Raw genomic sequence first — 19,283 nt, 5'->3', positions numbered from 1 at the left:
CTTTAACATGTTTAACAGTGCATGAAATGTTGTCTAAAACAAAAAAGAATGATGCATTTTATAGCTGGATCTGGTTTTAATACATTCTGAATTGGACGTTGAAAATGAGCTTATCTCAGCCAGCAGAGAGGTCAAATCACAGTAATGCAAACTCAGTCAGAGACATATATTTTCACTTGCAACTTGCTTTAACATGTTTAACAGTGCATGAAATGTTGTCTAAAACAAAAAAGAATGATCCATTTTATGGCTGGATCTGTTTTTATCACTTTTTGAAATGGACGTTGAAAATGAGCTTATCTCAGCCAGCAGAGAGGTCAAATCACAGTAATGCAAACTCAGTCAGAGACATAGATTTTCACTTGCAACTTGCTTTAACATGTTTAACAGTGCATGAAATGTTGTCTAAAACAAAAAAGAATGATGCATTTTATGTCTGGATCTGGTTTTATTACATTCTGAATTGGACGTTGAAAATGAGCTTATCTCAGCCAGCAGAGAGGTCAAATCACAGTAATGCAAACTCAGTCAGGGACATAGATTTTCTCTTGCAACTTGCTTTAACATGTTTAACAGTGCATGAAATGTTGTCTAAAACAAAAAAGAATGATGCATTTTATAGCTGGATCTGGTTTTATTACATTCTGAATTGGACGTTGAAAATGAGCTTATCTCAGCCAGCAGAGAGGTCAAATCACAGTAATGCAAACTCAGTCAGAGACATAGATTTTCACTTGCAACTTGCTTTAACATGTTTAACAGTGCATGAAATGTTGTCTAAAACAAAAAAGAATGATGCATTTTATAGCTGGATCTGGTTTTATTACATTCTGAATTGGACGTTGAAAATGAGCTTATCTCAGCCAGCAGAGAGGTCAAATCACAGTAATGCAAACTCAGTCAGAGACATAGATTTTCACTTGCAACTTGCTTTAACATGTTTAAAAGTGCATGAAATGTTGTCTAAAACAAAAAAGAATGATCCATGTTATGGCTGGATCTGTTTTTATCATTTTCTGAAATGGACGTTGAAAATGAGCTTATCTCAGCCAGCAGAGAGGTCAAATCACAGTAATGCAAACTCAGTCAGGGACATAGATTTTCTCTTGCAACTTGCTTTAACATGTTTAACAGTGCATGAAATGTTGTCTAAAACAAAAAAGAATGATGCATTTTATAGCTGGATCTGGTTTTATTACATTCTGAATTGGACGTTGAAAATGAGCTTATCTCAGCCAGCAGAGAGGTCAAATCACAGTAATGCAAACTCAGTCAGAGACATAGATTTTCACTTGCAACTTGCTTTAACATGTTTAACAGTGCATGAAATGTTGTCTAAAACAAAAAAGAATGATGCATTTTATGTCTGGATCTGGTTTTATTACATTCTAAATTGGACGTTGAAAATGAGCTTATCTCAGCCAGCAGAGAGGTCAAATCACAGTAATGCAAACTCAGTCAGAGACATAGATTTTCACTTGCAACTTGCTTTAACATGTTTAACAGTGCATGAAATGTTGTCTAAAACAAAAAAGAATGATGCATTTTATAGCTGGATCTGGTTTTATTACATTCTGAATTGGACGTTGAAAATGAGCTTATCTCAGCCAGCAGAGAGGTCAAATCACAGTAATGCAAACTCAGTCAGAGACATAGATTTTCACTTGCAACTTGCTTTAACATGTTTAAAAGTGCATGAAATGTTGTCTAAAACAAAAAAGAATGATCCATGTTATGGCTGGATCTGTTTTTATCATTTTCTGAAATGGACGTTGAAAATGAGCTTATCTCAGCCAGCAGAGAGGTCAAATCACAGTAATGCAAACTCAGTCAGGGACATAGATTTTCTCCTGCAACTTGCTTTAACATGTTTAACAGTGCATGAAATGTTGTCTAAAACAAAAAAGAATGATGCATTTTATAGCTGGATCTGGTTTTATTACATTCTGAATTGGACGTTGAAAATGAGCTTATCTCAGCCAGCAGAGAGGTCAAATCACAGTAATGCAAACTCAGTCAGAGACATAGATTTTCACTTGCAACTTGCTTTAACATGTTTAACAGTGCATGAAATGTTGTCTAAAACAAAAAAGAATGATGCATTTTATGTCTGGATCTGGTTTTATTACATTCTAAATTGGACGTTGAAAATGAGCTTATCTCAGCCAGCAGAGAGGTCAAATCACAGTAATGCAAACTCAGTCAGAGACATAGATTTTCACTTGCAACTTGCTTTAACATGTTTAACAGTGCATGAAATGTTGTCTAAAACAAAAAAGAATGATGCATTTTATGGCTGGATCTGTTTTTATCACTTTTTGAAATGGATGTTGAAAATGAGCTTATCTCAGCCAGCAGAGAGGTCAAATCACAGTAATGCAAACTCAGTCAGAGACATAGATTTTCACTTGCAACTTGCTTTAACATGTTTAACAGTGCATGAAATGTTGTCTAAAACAAAAAAGAATGATGCATTTTATAGCTGGATCTGGTTTTATTACATTCTGAATTGGACGTTGAAAATGAGCTTATCTCAGCCAGCAGAGAGGTCAAATCACAGTAATGCAAACTCAGTCAGAGACATAGATTTTCACTTGCAACTTGCTTTAACATGTTTAACAGTGCATGAAATGTTGTCTAAAACAAAAAAGAATGATGCATTTTATAGCTGGATCTGGTTTTATTACATTCTGAATTGGACGTTGAAAATGAGCTTATCTCAGCCAGCAGAGAGGTCAAATCACAGTAATGCAAACTCAGTCAGAGACATAGATTTTCACTTGCAACTTGCTTTAACATGTTTAACAGTGCATGAAATGTTGTCTAAAACAAAAAAGAATGATGCATTTTATAGCTGGATCTGGTTTTATTACATTCTGAATTGGACGTTGAAAATGAGCTTATCTCAGCCAGCAGAGAGGTCAAATCACAGTAATGCAAACTCAGTCAGAGACATATATTTTCACTTGCAACTTGCTTTAACATGTTTAACAGTGTATGAAATGTTGTCTAAAACAAAAAAGAATGATCCATTTTATGGCTGGATCTGTTTTTATCACTTTTTGAAATGGACGTTGAAAATGAGCTTATCTCAGCCAGCAGAGAGGTCAAATCACAGTAATGCAAACTCAGTCAGAGACATAGATTTTCACTTGCAACTTGCTTTAACATGTTTAACAGTGCATGAAATGTTGTCTAAAACAAAAAAGAATGATGCATTTTATGTCTGGATCTGGTTTTATTACATTCTGAATTGGACGTTGAAAATGAGCTTATCTCAGCCAGCAGAGAGGTCAAATCACAGTAATGCAAACTCAGTCAGGGACATAGATTTTCTCTTGCAACTTGCTTTAACATGTTTAACAGTGCATGAAATGTTGTCTAAAACAAAAAAGAATGATGCATTTTATAGCTGGATCTGGTTTTAATACATTCTGAATTGGACGTTGAAAATGAGCTTATCTCAGCCAGCAGAGAGGTCAAATCACAGTAATGCAAACTCAGTCAGAGACATAGATTTTCACTTGCAACTTGCTTTAACATGTTTAACAGTGCATGAAATGTTGTCTAAAACAAAAAAGAATGATGCATTTTATAGCTGGATCTGGTTTTATTACATTCTGAATTGGACGTTGAAAATGAGCTTATCTCAGCCAGCAGAGAGGTCAAATCACAGTAATGCAAACTCAGTCAGAGACATAGATTTTCACTTGCAACTTGCTTTAACATGTTTAAAAGTGCATGAAATGTTGTCTAAAACAAAAAAGAATGATCCATGTTATGGCTGGATCTGTTTTTATCATTTTCTGAAATGGACGTTGAAAATGAGCTTATCTCAGCCAGCAGAGAGGTCAAATCACAGTAATGCAAACTCAGTCAGGGACATAGATTTTCTCTTGCAACTTGCTTTAACATGTTTAACAGTGCATGAAATGTTGTCTAAAACAAAAAAGAATGATGCATTTTATGTCTGGATCTGGTTTTATTACATTCTAAATTGGACGTTGAAAATGAGCTTATCTCAGCCAGCAGAGAGGTCAAATCACAGTAATGCAAACTCAGTCAGAGACATAGATTTTCACTTGCAACTTGCTTTAACATGTTTAACAGTGCATGAAATGTTGTCTAAAACAAAAAAGAATGATGCATTTTATGTCTGGATCTGGTTTTATTACATTCTGAATTGGACGTTGAAAATGAGCTTATCTCAGCCAGCAGAGAGGTCAAATCACAGTAATGCAAACTCAGTCAGAGACATAGATTTTCACTTGCAACTTGCTTTAACATGTTTAACAGTGCATGAAATGTTGTCTAAAACAAAAAAGAATGATGCATTTTATGTCTGGATCTGGTTTTATTACATTCTGAATTGGACGTTGAAAATGAGCTTATCTCAGCCAGCAGAGAGGTCAAATCACAGTAATGCAAACTCAGTCAGGGACATAGATTTTCTCTTGCAACTTGCTTTAACATGTTTAACAGTGCATGAAATGTTGTCTAAAACAAAAAAGAATGATGCATTTTATAGCTGGATCTGGTTTTAATACATTCTGAATTGGACGTTGAAAATGAGCTTATCTCAGCCAGCAGAGAGGTCAAATCACAGTAATGCAAACTCAGTCAGAGACATAGATTTTCACTTGCAACTTGCTTTAACATGTTTAACAGTGCATGAAATGTTGTCTAAAACAAAAAAGAATGATGCATTTTATAGCTGGATCTGGTTTTATTACATTCTGAATTGGACGTTGAAAATGAGCTTATCTCAGCCAGCAGAGAGGTCAAATCACAGTAATGCAACCTCAGTCAGAGACATAGATTTTCACTTGCAACTTGCTTTAACATGTTTAAAAGTACATGAAATGTTGTCTAAAACAAAAAAGAATGATCCATGTTATGGCTGGATCTGTTTTTATCATTTTCTGAAATGGACGTTGAAAATGAGCTTATCTCAGCCAGCAGAGAGGTCAAATCACAGTAATGCAAACTCAGTCAGGGACATAGATTTTCTCTTGCAACTTGCTTTAACATGTTTAACAGTGCATGAAATGTTGTCTAAAACAAAAAAGAATGATGCATTTTATGTCTGGATCTGGTTTTATTACATTCTAAATTGGACGTTGAAAATGAGCTTATCTCAGCCAGCAGAGAGGTCAAATCACAGTAATGCAAACTCAGTCAGAGACATAGATTTTCACTTGCAACTTGCTTTAACATGTTTAACAGTGCATGAAATGTTGTCTAAAACAAAAAAGAATGATGCATTTTATGTCTGGATCTGGTTTTATTACATTCTGAATTGGACGTTGAAAATGAGCTTATCTCAGCCAGCAGAGAGGTCAAATCACAGTAATGCAAACTCAGTCAGAGACATAGATTTTCACTTGCAACTTGCTTTAACATGTTTAACAGTGCATGAAATGTTGTCTAAAACAAAAAAGAATGATGCATTTTATAGCTGGATCTGGTTTTATTACATTCTGAATTGGACGTTGAAAATGAGCTTATCTCAGCCAGCAGAGAGGTCAAATCACAGTAATGCAAACTCAGTCAGAGACATAGATTTTCACTTGCAACTTGCTTTAACATGTTTAACAGTGCATGAAATGTTGTCTAAAACAAAAAAGAATGATGCATTTTATAGCTGGATCTGGTTTTATTACATTCTGAATTGGACGTTGAAAATGAGCTTATCTCAGCCAGCAGAGAGGTCAAATCACAGTAATGCAAACTCAGTCAGAGACATAGATTTTCACTTGCAACTTGCTTTAACATGTTTAACAGTGCATGAAATGTTGTCTAAAACAAAAAAGAATGATGCATTTTATGTCTGGATCTGGTTTTATTACATTCTAAATTGGACGTTGAAAATGAGCTTATCTCAGCCAGCAGAGAGGTCAAATCACAGTAATGCAAACTCAGTCAGAGACATAGATTTTCACTTGCAACTTGCTTTAACATGTTTAACAGTGCATGAAATGTTGTCTAAAACAAAAAAGAATGATGCATTTTATAGCTGGATCTGGTTTTATTACATTCTGAATTGGACGTTGAAAATGAGCTTATCTCAGCCAGCAGAGAGGTCAAATCACAGTAATGCAAACTCAGTCAGAGACATAGATTTTCACTTGCAACTTGCTTTAACATGTTTAACAGTGCATGAAATGTTGTCTAAAACAAAAAAGAATGATGCATTTTATAGCTGGATCTGGTTTTATTACATTCTGAATTGGACGTTGAAAATGAGCTTATCTCAGCCAGCAGAGAGGTCAAATCACAGTAATGCAAACTCAGTCAGAGACATATATTTTCACTTGCAACTTGCTTTAACATGTTTAACAGTGCATGAAATGTTGTCTAAAACAAAAAAGAATGATCCATTTTATGGCTGGATCTGTTTTTATCACTTTTTGAAATGGACGTTGAAAATGAGCTTATCTCAGCCAGCAGAGAGGTCAAATCACAGTAATGCAAACTCAGTCAGAGACATAGATTTTCACTTGCAACTTGCTTTAACATGTTTAACAGTGCATGAAATGTTGTCTGAAACAAAAAAGAATGATGCATTTTATGTCTGGATCTGGTTTTATTACATTCTGAATTGGACGTTGAAAATGAGCTTATCTCAGCCAGCAGAGAGGTCAAATCACAGTAATGCAAACTCAGTCAGGGACATAGATTTTCTCTTGCAACTTGCTTTAACATGTTTAACAGTGCATGAAATGTTGTCTAAAACAAAAAAGAATGATGCATTTTATAGCTGGATCTGGTTTTATTACATTCTGAATTGGACGTTGAAAATGAGCTTATCTCAGCCAGCAGAGAGGTCAAATCACAGTAATGCAAACTCAGTCAGAGACATAGATTTTCACTTGCAACTTGCTTTAACATGTTTAACAGTGCATGAAATGTTGTCTAAAACAAAAAAAGAATGATGCATTTTATAGCTGGATCTGGTTTTATTACATTCTGAATTGGACGTTGAAAATGAGCTTATCTCAGCCAGCAGAGAGGTCAAATCACAGTAATGCAAACTCAGTCAGAGACATAGATTTTCACTTGCAACTTGCTTTAACATGTTTAAAAGTGCATGAAATGTTGTCTAAAACAAAAAAGAATGATTCATGTTATGGCTGGATCTGTTTTTATCATTTTCTGAAATGGACGTTGAAAATGAGCTTATCTCAGCCAGCAGAGAGGTCAAATCACAGTAATGCAAACTCAGTCAGGGACATAGATTTTCTCTTGCAACTTGCTTTAACATGTTTAACAGTGCATGAAATGTTGTCTAAAACAAAAAAGAATGATGCATTTTATAGCTGGATCTGGTTTTATTACATTCTGAATTGGACGTTGAAAATGAGCTTATCTCAGCCAGCAGAGAGGTCAAATCACAGTAATGCAAACTCAGTCAGAGACATAGATTTTCACTTGCAACTTGCTTTAACATGTTTAACAGTGCAGGAAATGTTGTCTAAAACAAAAAAGAATGATGCATTTTATAGCTGGATCTGGTTTTATTACATTCTGAATTGGACGTTGAAAATGAGCTTATCTCAGCCAGCAGAGAGGTCAAATCACAGTAATGCAAACTCAGTCAGAGACATAGATTTTCACTTGCAACTTGCTTTAACATGTTTAACAGTGCATGAAATGTTGTCTAAAACAAAAAAGAATGATGCATTTTATAGCTGGATCTGGTTTTATTACATTCTGAATTGGACGTTGAAAATGAGCTTATCTCAGCCAGCAGAGAGGTCAAATCACAGTAATGCAAACTCAGTCAGAGACATAGATTTTCACTTGCAACTTGCTTTAACATGTTTAACAGTGCATGAAATGTTGTCTAAAACAAAAAAGAATGATCCATTTTATGGCTGGATCTGTTTTTATCACTTTTTGAAATGGACGTTGAAAATGAGCTTATCTCAGCCAGCAGAGAGGTCAAATCACAGTAATGCAAACTCAGTCAGAGACATAGATTTTCACTTGCAACTTGCTTTAACATGTTTAACAGTGCATGAAATGTTGTCTAAAACAAAAGAGAATGATGCATTTTATGTCTGGATCTGGTTTTATTACATTCTGAATTGGACGTTGAAAATGAGCTTATCTCAGCCAGCAGAGAGGTCAAATCACAGTAATGCAAACTCAGTCAGAGACATAGATTTTCACTTGCAACTTGCTTTAACATGTTTAACAGTGCATGAAATGTTGTCTAAAACAAAAAAGAATGATGCATTTTATAGCTGGATCTGGTTTTATTACATTCTGAATTGGACGTTGAAAATGAGCTTATCTCAGACAGCAGAGAGGTCAAATCACAGTAATGCAAACTCAGTCAGAGACATAGATTTTCACTTGCAACTTGCTTTAACATGTTTAACAGTGCATGAAATGTTGTCTAAAACAAAAAAGAATGATGCATTTTATGTCTGGATCTGGTTTTTTTACATTCTAAATTGGACGTTGAAAATGAGCTTATCTCAGCCAGCAGAGAGGTCAAATCACAGTAATGCAAACTCAGTCAGAGACATAGATTTTCACTTGCAACTTGCTTTAACATGTTTAACAGTGCATGAAATGTTGTCTAAAACAAAAAAGAATGATGCATTTTATAGCTGGATCTGGTTTTATTACATTCTGAATTGGACGTTGAAAATGAGCTTATCTCAGCCAGCAGAGAGGTCAAATCACAGTAATGCAAACTCAGTCAGAGACATAGATTTTCACTTGCAACTTGCTTTAACATGTTTAACAGTGCATGAAATGTTGTCTAAAACAAAAAAGAATGATGCATTTTATAGCTGGATCTGGTTTTATTACATTCTGAATTGGACGTTGAAAATGAGCTTATCTCAGCCAGCAGAGAGGTCAAATCACAGTAATGCAAACTCAGTCAGAGACATATATTTTCACTTGCAACTTGCTTTAACATGTTTAACAGTGCATGAAATGTTGTCTAAAACAAAAAAGAATGATCCATTTTATGGCTGGATCTGTTTTTATCACTTTTTGAAATGGACGTTGAAAATGAGCTTATCTCAGCCAGCAGAGAGGTCAAATCACAGTAATGCAAACTCAGTCAGAGACATAGATTTTCACTTGCAACTTGCTTTAACATGTTTAACAGTGCATGAAATGTTGTCTAAAACAAAAAAGAATGATGCATTTTATGTCTGGATCTGGTTTTATTACATTCTGAATTGGAAGTTGAAAATGAGCTTATCTCAGCCAGCAGAGAGGTCAAATCACAGTAATGCAAACTCAGTCAGGGACATAGATTTTCTCTTGCAACTTGCTTTAACATGTTTAACAGTGCATGAAATGTTGTCTAAAACAAAAAAGAATGATGCATTTTATGTCTGGATCTGGTTTTATTACATTCTAAATTGGACGTTGAAAATGAGCTTATCTCAGCCAGCAGAGAGGTCAAATCACAGTAATGCAAACTCAGTCAGAGACATAGATTTTCACTTGCAACTTGCTTTAACATGTTTAACAGTGCATGAAATGTTGTCTAAAACAAAAAAGAATGATGCACTTTATAGCTGGATCTGGTTTTATTACATTCTGAATTGGACGTTGAAAATGAGCTTATCTCAGCCAGCAGAGAGGTCAAATCACAGTAATGCAAACTCAGTCAGAGACATAGATTTTCACTTGCAACTTGCTTTAACATGTTTAACAGTGCATGAAATGTTGTCTAAAACAAAAAAGAATGATGCATTTTATAGCTGGATCTGGTTTTATTACATTCTGAATTGGACGTTGAAAATGAGCTTATCTCAGCCAGCAGAGAGGTCAAATCACAGTAATGCAAACTCAGTCAGAGACATAGATTTTCACTTGCAAATTGCTTTAACATGTTTAACAGTGCATGAAATGTTGTCTAAAACAAAAAAGAATGATCCATTTTATGGCTGGATCTGTTTTTATCACTTTTTGAAATGGACGTTGAAAATGAGCTTATCTCAGCCAGCAGAGAGGTCAAATCACAGTAATGCAAACTCAGTCAGAGACATAGATTTTCACTTGCAACTTGCTTTAACATGTTTAACAGTGCATGAAATGTTGTCTAAAACAAAAAAGAATGATGCATTTTATGTCTGGATCTGGTTTTATTACATTCTGAATTGGACGTTGAAAATGAGCTTATCTCAGCCAGCAGAGAGGTCAAATCACAGTAATGCAAACTCAGTCAGAGACATAGATTTTCACTTGCAACTTGCTTTAACATGTTTAACAGTGCATGAAATGTTGTCTAAAACAAAAAAGAATGATGCATTTTATAGCTGGATCTGGTTTTATTACATTCTGAATTGGACGTTGAAAATGAGCTTATCTCAGCCAGCAGAGAGGTCAAATAATAGTAATGCAAACTCAGTCAGAGACATAGATTTTCACTTGCAACTTGCTTTAACATGTTTAACAGTGCATGAAATGTTGTCTAAAACAAAAAAGAATGATCCATGTTATGGCTGGATCTGTTTTTATCATTTTCTGAAATGGACGTTGAAAATGAGCTTATCTCAGCCAGCAGAGAGGTCAAATCACAGTAATGCAAACTCAGTCAGGGACATAGATTTTCTCTTGCAACTTGCTTTAACATGTTTAACAGTGCATGAAATGTTGTCTAAAACAAAAAAGAATGATGCATTTTATGTCTGGATCTGGTTTTATTACATTCTAAATTGGACGTTGAAAATGAGCTTATCTCAGCCAGCAGAGAGGTCAAATCACAGTAATGCAAACTCAGTCAGAGACATAGATTTTCACTTGCAACTTGCTTTAACATGTTTAACAGTGCATGAAATGTTGTCTAAAACAAAAAAGAATGATGCATTTTATAGCTGGATCTGGTTTTATTACATTCTGAATTGGACGTTGAAAATGAGCTTATCTCAGCCAGCAGAGAGGTCAAATCACAGTAATGCAAACTCAGTCAGAGACATAGATTTTCACTTGCAACTTGCTTTAACATGTTTAACAGTGCATGAAATGTTGTCTAAAACAAAAAAGAATGATGCATTTTATAGCTGGATCTGGTTTTATTACATTCTGAATTGGACGTTGAAAATGAGCTTATCTCAGCCAGCAGAGAGGTCAAATCACAGTAATGCAAACTCAGTCAGAGACATAGATTTTCACTTGCAACTTGCTTTAACATGTTTAACAGTGCATGAAATGTTGTCTAAAACAAAAAAGAATGATCCATTTTATGGCTGGATCTGTTTTTATCACTTTTTGAAATGGATGTTGAAAATGAGCTTATCTCAGCCAGCAGAGAGGTCAAATCACAGTAATGCAAACTCAGTCAGAGACATAGATTTTCACTTGCAACTTGCTTTAACATGTTTAACAGTGCATGAAATGTTGTCTAAAACAAAAAAGAATGATGCATTTTATAGCTGGATCTGGTTTTATTACATTCTGAATTGGACGTTGAAAATGAGCTTATCTCAGCCAGCAGAGAGGTCAAATCACAGTAATGCAAACTCAGTCAGAGACATAGATTTTCACTTGCAACTTGCTTTAACATGTTTAACAGTGCATGAAATGTTGTCTAAAACAAAAAGAATGATGCATTTTATGTCTGGATCTGGTTTTATTACATTCTAAATTGGACGTTGAAAATGAGCTTATCTCAGCCAGCAGAGAGGTCAAATCACAGTAATGCAAACTCAGTCAGAGACATAGATTTTCACTTGCAACTTGCTTTAACATGTTTAACAGTGCATGAAATGTTGTCTAAAACAAAAAAGAATGATGCATTTTATAGCTGGATCTGGTTTTATTACATTCTGAATTGGACGTTGAAAATGAGCTTATCTCAGCCAGCAGAGAGGTCAAATCACAGTAATGCAAACTCAGTCAGAGACATAGATTTTCACTTGCAACTTGCTTTAACATGTTTAACAGTGCAGGAAATGTTGTCTAAAACAAAAAAGAATGATGCATTTTATAGCTGGATCTGGTTTTATTACATTCTGAATTGGACGTTGAAAATGAGCTTATCTCAGCCAGCAGAGAGGTCAAATCACAGTAATGCAAACTCAGTCAGAGACATAGATTTTCACTTGCAACTTGCTTTAACATGTTTAACAGTGCATGAAATGTTGTCTAAAACAAAAAAGAATGATGCATTTTATAGCTGGATCTGGTTTTATTACATTCTGAATTGGACGTTGAAAATGAGCTTATCTCAGCCAGCAGAGAGGTCAAATCACAGTAATGCAAACTCAGTCAGAGACATATATTTTCACTTGCAACTTGCTTTAACATGTTTAACAGTGTATGAAATGTTGTCTAAAACAAAAAAGAATGATCCATTTTATGGCTGGATCTGTTTTTATCACTTTTTAAAATGGACGTTGAAAATGAGCTTATCTCAGCCAGCAGAGAGGTCAAATCACAGTAATGCAAACTCAGTCAGAGACATAGATTTTCACTTGCAACTTGCTTTAACATGTTTAACAGTGCATGAAATGTTGTCTAAAACAAAAAAGAATGATGCATTTTATGTCTGGATCTGGTTTTATTACATTCTGAATTGGACGTTGAAAATGAGCTTATCTCAGCCAGCAGAGAGGTCAAATCACAGTAATGCAAACTCAGTCAGGGACATAGATTTTCTCTTGCAACTTGCTTTAACATGTTTAACAGTGCATGAAATGTTGTCTAAAACAAAAAAGAATGATGCATTTTATAGCTGGATCTGGTTTTAATACATTCTGAATTGGACGTTGAAAATGAGCTTATCTCAGCCAGCAGAGAGGTCAAATCACAGTAATGCAAACTCAGTCAGAGACATAGATTTTCACTTGCAACTTGCTTTAACATGTTTAACAGTGCATGAAATGTTGTCTAAAACAAAAAAGAATGATGCATTTTATAGCTGGATCTGGTTTTATTACATTCTGAATTGGACGTTGAAAATGAGCTTATCTCAGCCAGCAGAGAGGTCAAATCACAGTAATGCAAACTCAGTCAGAGACATAGATTTTCACTTGCAAATTGCTTTAACATGTTTAACAGTGCATGAAATGTTGTCTAAAACAAAAAAGAATGATCCATTTTATGGCTGGATCTGTTTTTATCACTTTTTGAAATGGACGTTGAAAATGAGCTTATCTCAGCCAGCAGAGAGGTCAAATCACAGTAATGCAAACTCAGTCAGAGACATAGATTTTCACTTGCAACTTGCTTTAACATGTTTAACAGTGCATGAAATGTTGTCTAAAACAAAAAAGAATGATGCATTTTATGTCTGGATCTGGTTTTATTACATTCTGAATTGGACGTTGAAAATGAGCTTATCTCAGCCAGCAGAGAGGTCAAATCACAGTAATGCAAACTCAGTCAGAGACATAGATTTTCACTTGCAACTTGCTTTAACATGTTTAACAGTGCATGAAATGTTGTCTAAAACAAAAAAGAATGATGCATTTTATAGCTGGATCTGGTTTTATTACATTCTGAATTGGACGTTGAAAATGAGCTTATCTCAGCCAGCAGAGAGGTCAAATAATAGTAATGCAAACTCAGTCAGAGACATAGATTTTCACTTGCAACTTGCTTTAACATGTTTAACAGTGCATGAAATGTTGTCTAAAACAAAAAAGAATGATCCATGTTATGGCTGGATCTGTTTTTATCATTTTCTGAAATGGACGTTGAAAATGAGCTTATCTCAGCCAGCAGAGAGGTCAAATCACAGTAATGCAAACTCAGTCAGGGACATAGATTTTCTCTTGCAACTTGCTTTAACATGTTTAACAGTGCATGAAATGTTGTCTAAAACAAAAAAGAATGATGCATTTTATGTCTGGATCTGGTTTTATTACATTCTAAATTGGACGTTGAAAATGAGCTTATCTCAGCCAGCAGAGAGGTCAAATCACAGTAATGCAAACTCAGTCAGAGACATAGATTTTCACTTGCAACTTGCTTTAACATGTTTAACAGTGCATGAAATGTTGTCTAAAACAAAAAAGAATGATGCATTTTATAGCTGGATCTGGTTTTATTACATTCTGAATTGGACGTTGAAAATGAGCTTATCTCAGCCAGCAGAGAGGTCAAATCACAGTAATGCAAACTCAGTCAGAGACATAGATTTTCACTTGCAACTTGCTTTAACATGTTTAACAGTGCATGAAATGTTGTCTAAAACAAAAAAGAATGATCCATTTTATGGCTGGATCTGTTTTTATCACTTTTTGAAATGGATGTTGAAAATGAGCTTATCTCAGCCAGCAGAGAGGTCAAATCACAGTAATGCAAACTCAGTCAGAGACATATATTTTCACTTGCAACTTGCTTTAACATGTTTAACAGTGCATGAAATGTTGTCTAAAACAAAAAAGAATGATGCATTTTATAGCTGGATCTGGTTTTATTACATTCTGAATTGGACGTTGAAAATGAGCTTATCTCAGCCAGCAGAGAGGTCAAATCACAGTAATGCAAACTCAGTCAGAGACATAGATTTTCACTTGCAACTTGCTTTAACATGTTTAACAGTGCATGAAATGTTGTCTAAAACAAAAAGAATGATGCATTTTATGTCTGGATCTGGTTTTATTACATTCTAAATTGGACGTTGAAAATGAGCTTATCTCAGCCAGCAGAGAGGTCAAATCACAGTAATGCAAACTCAGTCAGAGACATAGATTTTCACTTGCAACTTGCTTTAACATGTTTAACAGTGCATGAAATGTTGTCTAAAACAAAAAAGAATGATGCATTTTATAGCTGGATCTGGTTTTATTACATTCTGAATTGGACGTTGAAAATGAGCTTATCTCAGCCAGCAGAGAGGTCAAATCACAGTAATGCAAACTCAGTCAGAGACATAGATTTTCACTTGCAACTTGCTTTAACATGTTTAACAGTGCAGGAAATGTTGTCTAAAACAAAAAAGAATGATGCATTTTATAGCTGGATCTGGTTTTATTACATTCTGAATTGGACGTTGAAAATGAGCTTATCTCAGCCAGCAGAGAGGTCAAATCACAGTAATGCAAACTCAGTCAGAGACATAGATTTTCACTTGCAACTTGCTTTAACATGTTTAACAGTGCATGAAATGTTGTCTAAAACAAAAAAGAATGATGCATTTTATAGCTGGATCTGGTTTTATTACATTCTGAATTGGACGTTGAAAATGAGCTTATCTCAGCCAGCAGAGAGGTCAAATCACAGTAATGCAAACTCAGTCAGAGACATATATTTTCACTTGCAACTTGCTTTAACATGTTTAACAGTGTATGAAATGTTGTCTAAAACAAAAAAGAATGATCCATTTTATGGCTGGATCTGTTTTTATCACTTTTTAAAATGGACGTTGAAAATGAGCTTATCTCAGCCAGCAGAGAGGTCAAATCACAGTAATGCAAACTCAGTCAGAGACATAGATTTTCACTTGCAACTTGCTTTAACATGTTTAACAGTGCATGAAATGTTGTCTAAAACAAAAAAGAATGATGCATTTTATGTCTGGATCTGGTTTTATTACATTCTGAATTGGACGTTGAAAATGAGCTTATCTCAGCCAGCAGAGAGGTCAAATCACAGTAATGCAAACTCAGTCAGGGACATAGATTTTCTCTTGCAACTTGCTTTAACATGTTTAACAGTGCATGAAATGTTGTCTAAAACAAAAAAGAATGATGCATTTTATAGCTGGATCTGGTTTTAATACATTCTGAATTGGACGTTGAAAATGAGCTTATCTCAGCCAGCAGAGAGGTCAAATCACAGTAATGCAAACTCAGTCAGAGACATAGATTTTCACTTGCAACTTGCTTTAACATGTTTAACAGTGCATGAAATGTTGTCCAAAACAAAAAAGAATGATGCATTTTATAGCTGGATCTGGTTTTATTACATTCTGAATTGGACGTTGAAAATGAGCTTATCTCAGCCAGCAGAGAGGTCAAATCACAGTAATGCAAACTCAGTCAGAGACATAGATTTTCAATTGCAACTTGCTTTAACATGTTTAAAAGTGCATGAAATGTTGTCTAAAACAAAAAAGAATGATCCATGTTATGGCTGGATCTGTTTTTATCATTTTCTGAAATGGACGTTGAAAATGAGCTTATCTCAGCCAGCAGAGAGGTCAAATCACAGTAATGCAAACTCAGTCAGGGACATAGATTTTCTCTTGCAACTTGCTTTAACATGTTTAACAGTGCATGAAATGTTGTCTAAAACAAAAAAGAATGATGCATTTTATGTCTGGATCTGGTTTTATTACATTCTAAATTGGACGTTGAAAATGAGCTTATCTCAGCCAGCAGAGAGGTCAAATCACAGTAATGCAAACTCAGTCAGAGACATAGATTTTCACTTGCAACTTGCTTTAACATGTTTAACAGTGCATGAAATGTTGTCTAAAACAAAAAAGAATGATGCATTTTATAGCTGGATCTGGTTTTATTACATTCTGAATTGGACGTTGAAAATGAGCTTATCTCAGCCAGCAGAGAGGTCAAATCACAGTAATGCAAACTCAGTCAGACACATAGATTTTCACTTGCAACTTGCTTTAACATGTTTAACAGTGCATGAAATGTTGTCTAAAACAAAAAAGAATGATGCATTTTATAGCTGGATCTGGTTTTATTACATTCTGAATTGGACGTTGAAAATGAGCTTATCTCAGCCAGCAGAGAGGTCAAATCACAGTAATGCAAACTCAGTCAGAGACATAGATTTTCACTTGCAACTTGCTTTAACATGTTTAACAGTGCATGAAATGTTGTCTAAAACAAAAAAGAATGATCCATTTTATGGCTGGATCTGTTTTTATCACTTTTTGAAATGGATGTTGAAAATGAGCTTATCTCAGCCAGCAGAGAGGTCAAATCACAGTAATGCAAACTTTTTCAGAGACATATATTTTCACTTGCAACTTGCTTTAACATGTTTAACAGTGCATGAAATGTTGTCTAAAACAAAAAAGAATGATCCATTTTATGGCTGGATCTGTTTTTATCACTTTTTGAAATGGACGTTGAAAATGAGCTTATCTCAGCCAGCAGAGAGGTCAAATCACAGTAATGCAAACTCAGTCAGAGACATAGATTTTCACTTGCAACTTGCTTTAACATGTTTAACAGTGCATGAAATGTTGTCTAAAACAAAAAAGAATGATCCATGTTATGGCTGGATCTGTTTTTATCATTTTCTGAAATGGACCTTGAAAATGAGCTTATCTCAGCCAGCAGAGAGGTCAAATCACAGTAATGCAAACTCAGTCAGAGACATAGATTTTCACTTGCAAATTGCTTTAACATGTTTAACAGTGCATGAAATGTTGTCTAAAACAAAAAAGAATGATCCATTTTATGGCTGGATCTGTTTTTATCACTTTTTGAAATGGACGTTGAAAATGAGCTTATCTCAGCCAGCAGAGAGGTCAAATCACAGTAATGCAAACTCAGTCAGAGACATAGATTTTCACTTGCAACTTGCTTTAACATGTTTAACAGTGCATGAAATGTTGTCTAAAACAAAAAAGAATGATGCATTTTATGTCTGGATCTGGTTTTATTACATTCTGAATTGGACGTTGAAAATGAGCTTATCTCAGCCAGCAGAGAGGTCAAATCACAGTAATGCAAACTCAGTCAGAGACATAGATTTTCACTTGCAACTTGCTTTAACATGTTTAACAGTGCATGAAATGTTGTCTAAAACAAAAAAGAATGATGCATTTTATAGCTGGATCTGGTTTTATTACATTCTGAATTGGACGTTGAAAATGAGCTTATCTCAGCCAGCAGAGAGGTCAAATAATAGTAATGCAAACTCAGTCAGAGACATAGATTTTCACTTGCAACTTGCTTTAACATGTTTAACAGTGCATGAAATGTTGTCTAAAACAAAAAAGAATGATCCATGTTATGGCTGGATCTGTTTTTATCATTTTCTGAAATGGACGTTGAAAATGAGCTTATCTCAGCCAGCAGAGAGGTCAAATCACAGTAATGCAAACTCAGTCAGGGACATAGATTTTCTCTTGCAACTTGCTTTAACATGTTTAACAGTGCATGAAATGTTGTCTAAAACAAAAAAGAATGATGCATTTTATGTCTGGATCTGGTTTTATTACATTCTAAATTGGACGTTGAAAATGAGCTTATCTCAGCCAGCAGAGAGGTCAAATCACAGTAATGCAAACTCAGTCAGAGACATAGATTTTCACTTGCAACTTGCTTTAACATGTTTAACAGTGCATGAAATGTTGTCTAAAACAAAAAAGAATGATGCATTTTATAGCTGGATCTGGTTTTATTACATTCTGAATTGGACGTTGAAAATGAGCTTATCTCAGCCAGCAGAGAGGTCAAATCACAGTAATGCAAACTCAGTCAGAGACATAGATTTTCACTTGCAACTTGCTTTAACATGTTTAACAGTGCATGAAATGTTGTCTAAAACAAAAAAGAATGATCCATTTTATGGCTGGATCTGTTTTTATCACTTTTTGAAATGGATGTTGAAAATGAGCTTATCTCAGCCAGCAGAGAGGTCAAATCACAGTAATGCAAACTCAGTCAGAGACATATATTTTCACTTGCAACTTGCTTTAACATGTTTAACAGTGCATGAAATGTTGTCTAAAACAAAAAAGAATGATGCATTTTATAGCTGGATCTGGTTTTAATACATTCTGAATTGGACGTTGAAAATGAGCTTATCTCAGCCAGCAGAGAGGTCAAATCACAGTAATGCAAACTCAGTCAGAGACATATATTTTCACTTGCAACTTGCTTTAACATGTTTAACAGTGCATGAAATGTTGTCTAAAACAAAAAAGAATGATCCATTTTATGGCTGGATCTGTTTTTATCACTTTTTGAAATGGACGTTGAAAATGAGCTTATCTCAGCCAGCAGAGAGGTCAAATCACAGTAATGCAAACTCAGTCAGAGACATAGATTTTCACTTGCAACTTGCTTTAACATGTTTAACAGTGCATGAAATGTTGTCTAAAACAAAAAAGAATGATGCATTTTATGTCTGGATCTGGTTTTATTACATTCTGAATTGGACGTTGAAAATGAGCTTATCTCAGCCAGCAGAGAGGTCAAATCACAGTAATGCAAACTCAGTCAGGGACATAGATTTTCTCTTGCAACTTGCTTTAACATGTTTAACAGTGCATGAAATGTTGTCTAAAACAAAAAAGAATGATGCATTTTATAGCTGGATCTGGTTTTATTACATTCTGAATTGGACGTTGAAAATGAGCTTATCTCAGCCAGCAG

The sequence above is a fragment of the Danio rerio genome, chromosome 2 (assembly GCF_052040795.2).
Source record: "Danio rerio strain M-AB ecotype USA chromosome 2, GRCz13ab, whole genome shotgun sequence".
Lineage (NCBI taxonomy): Eukaryota > Metazoa > Chordata > Actinopteri > Cypriniformes > Danionidae > Danio > Danio rerio.
This window is presented reverse-complemented; position numbering follows the sequence as displayed.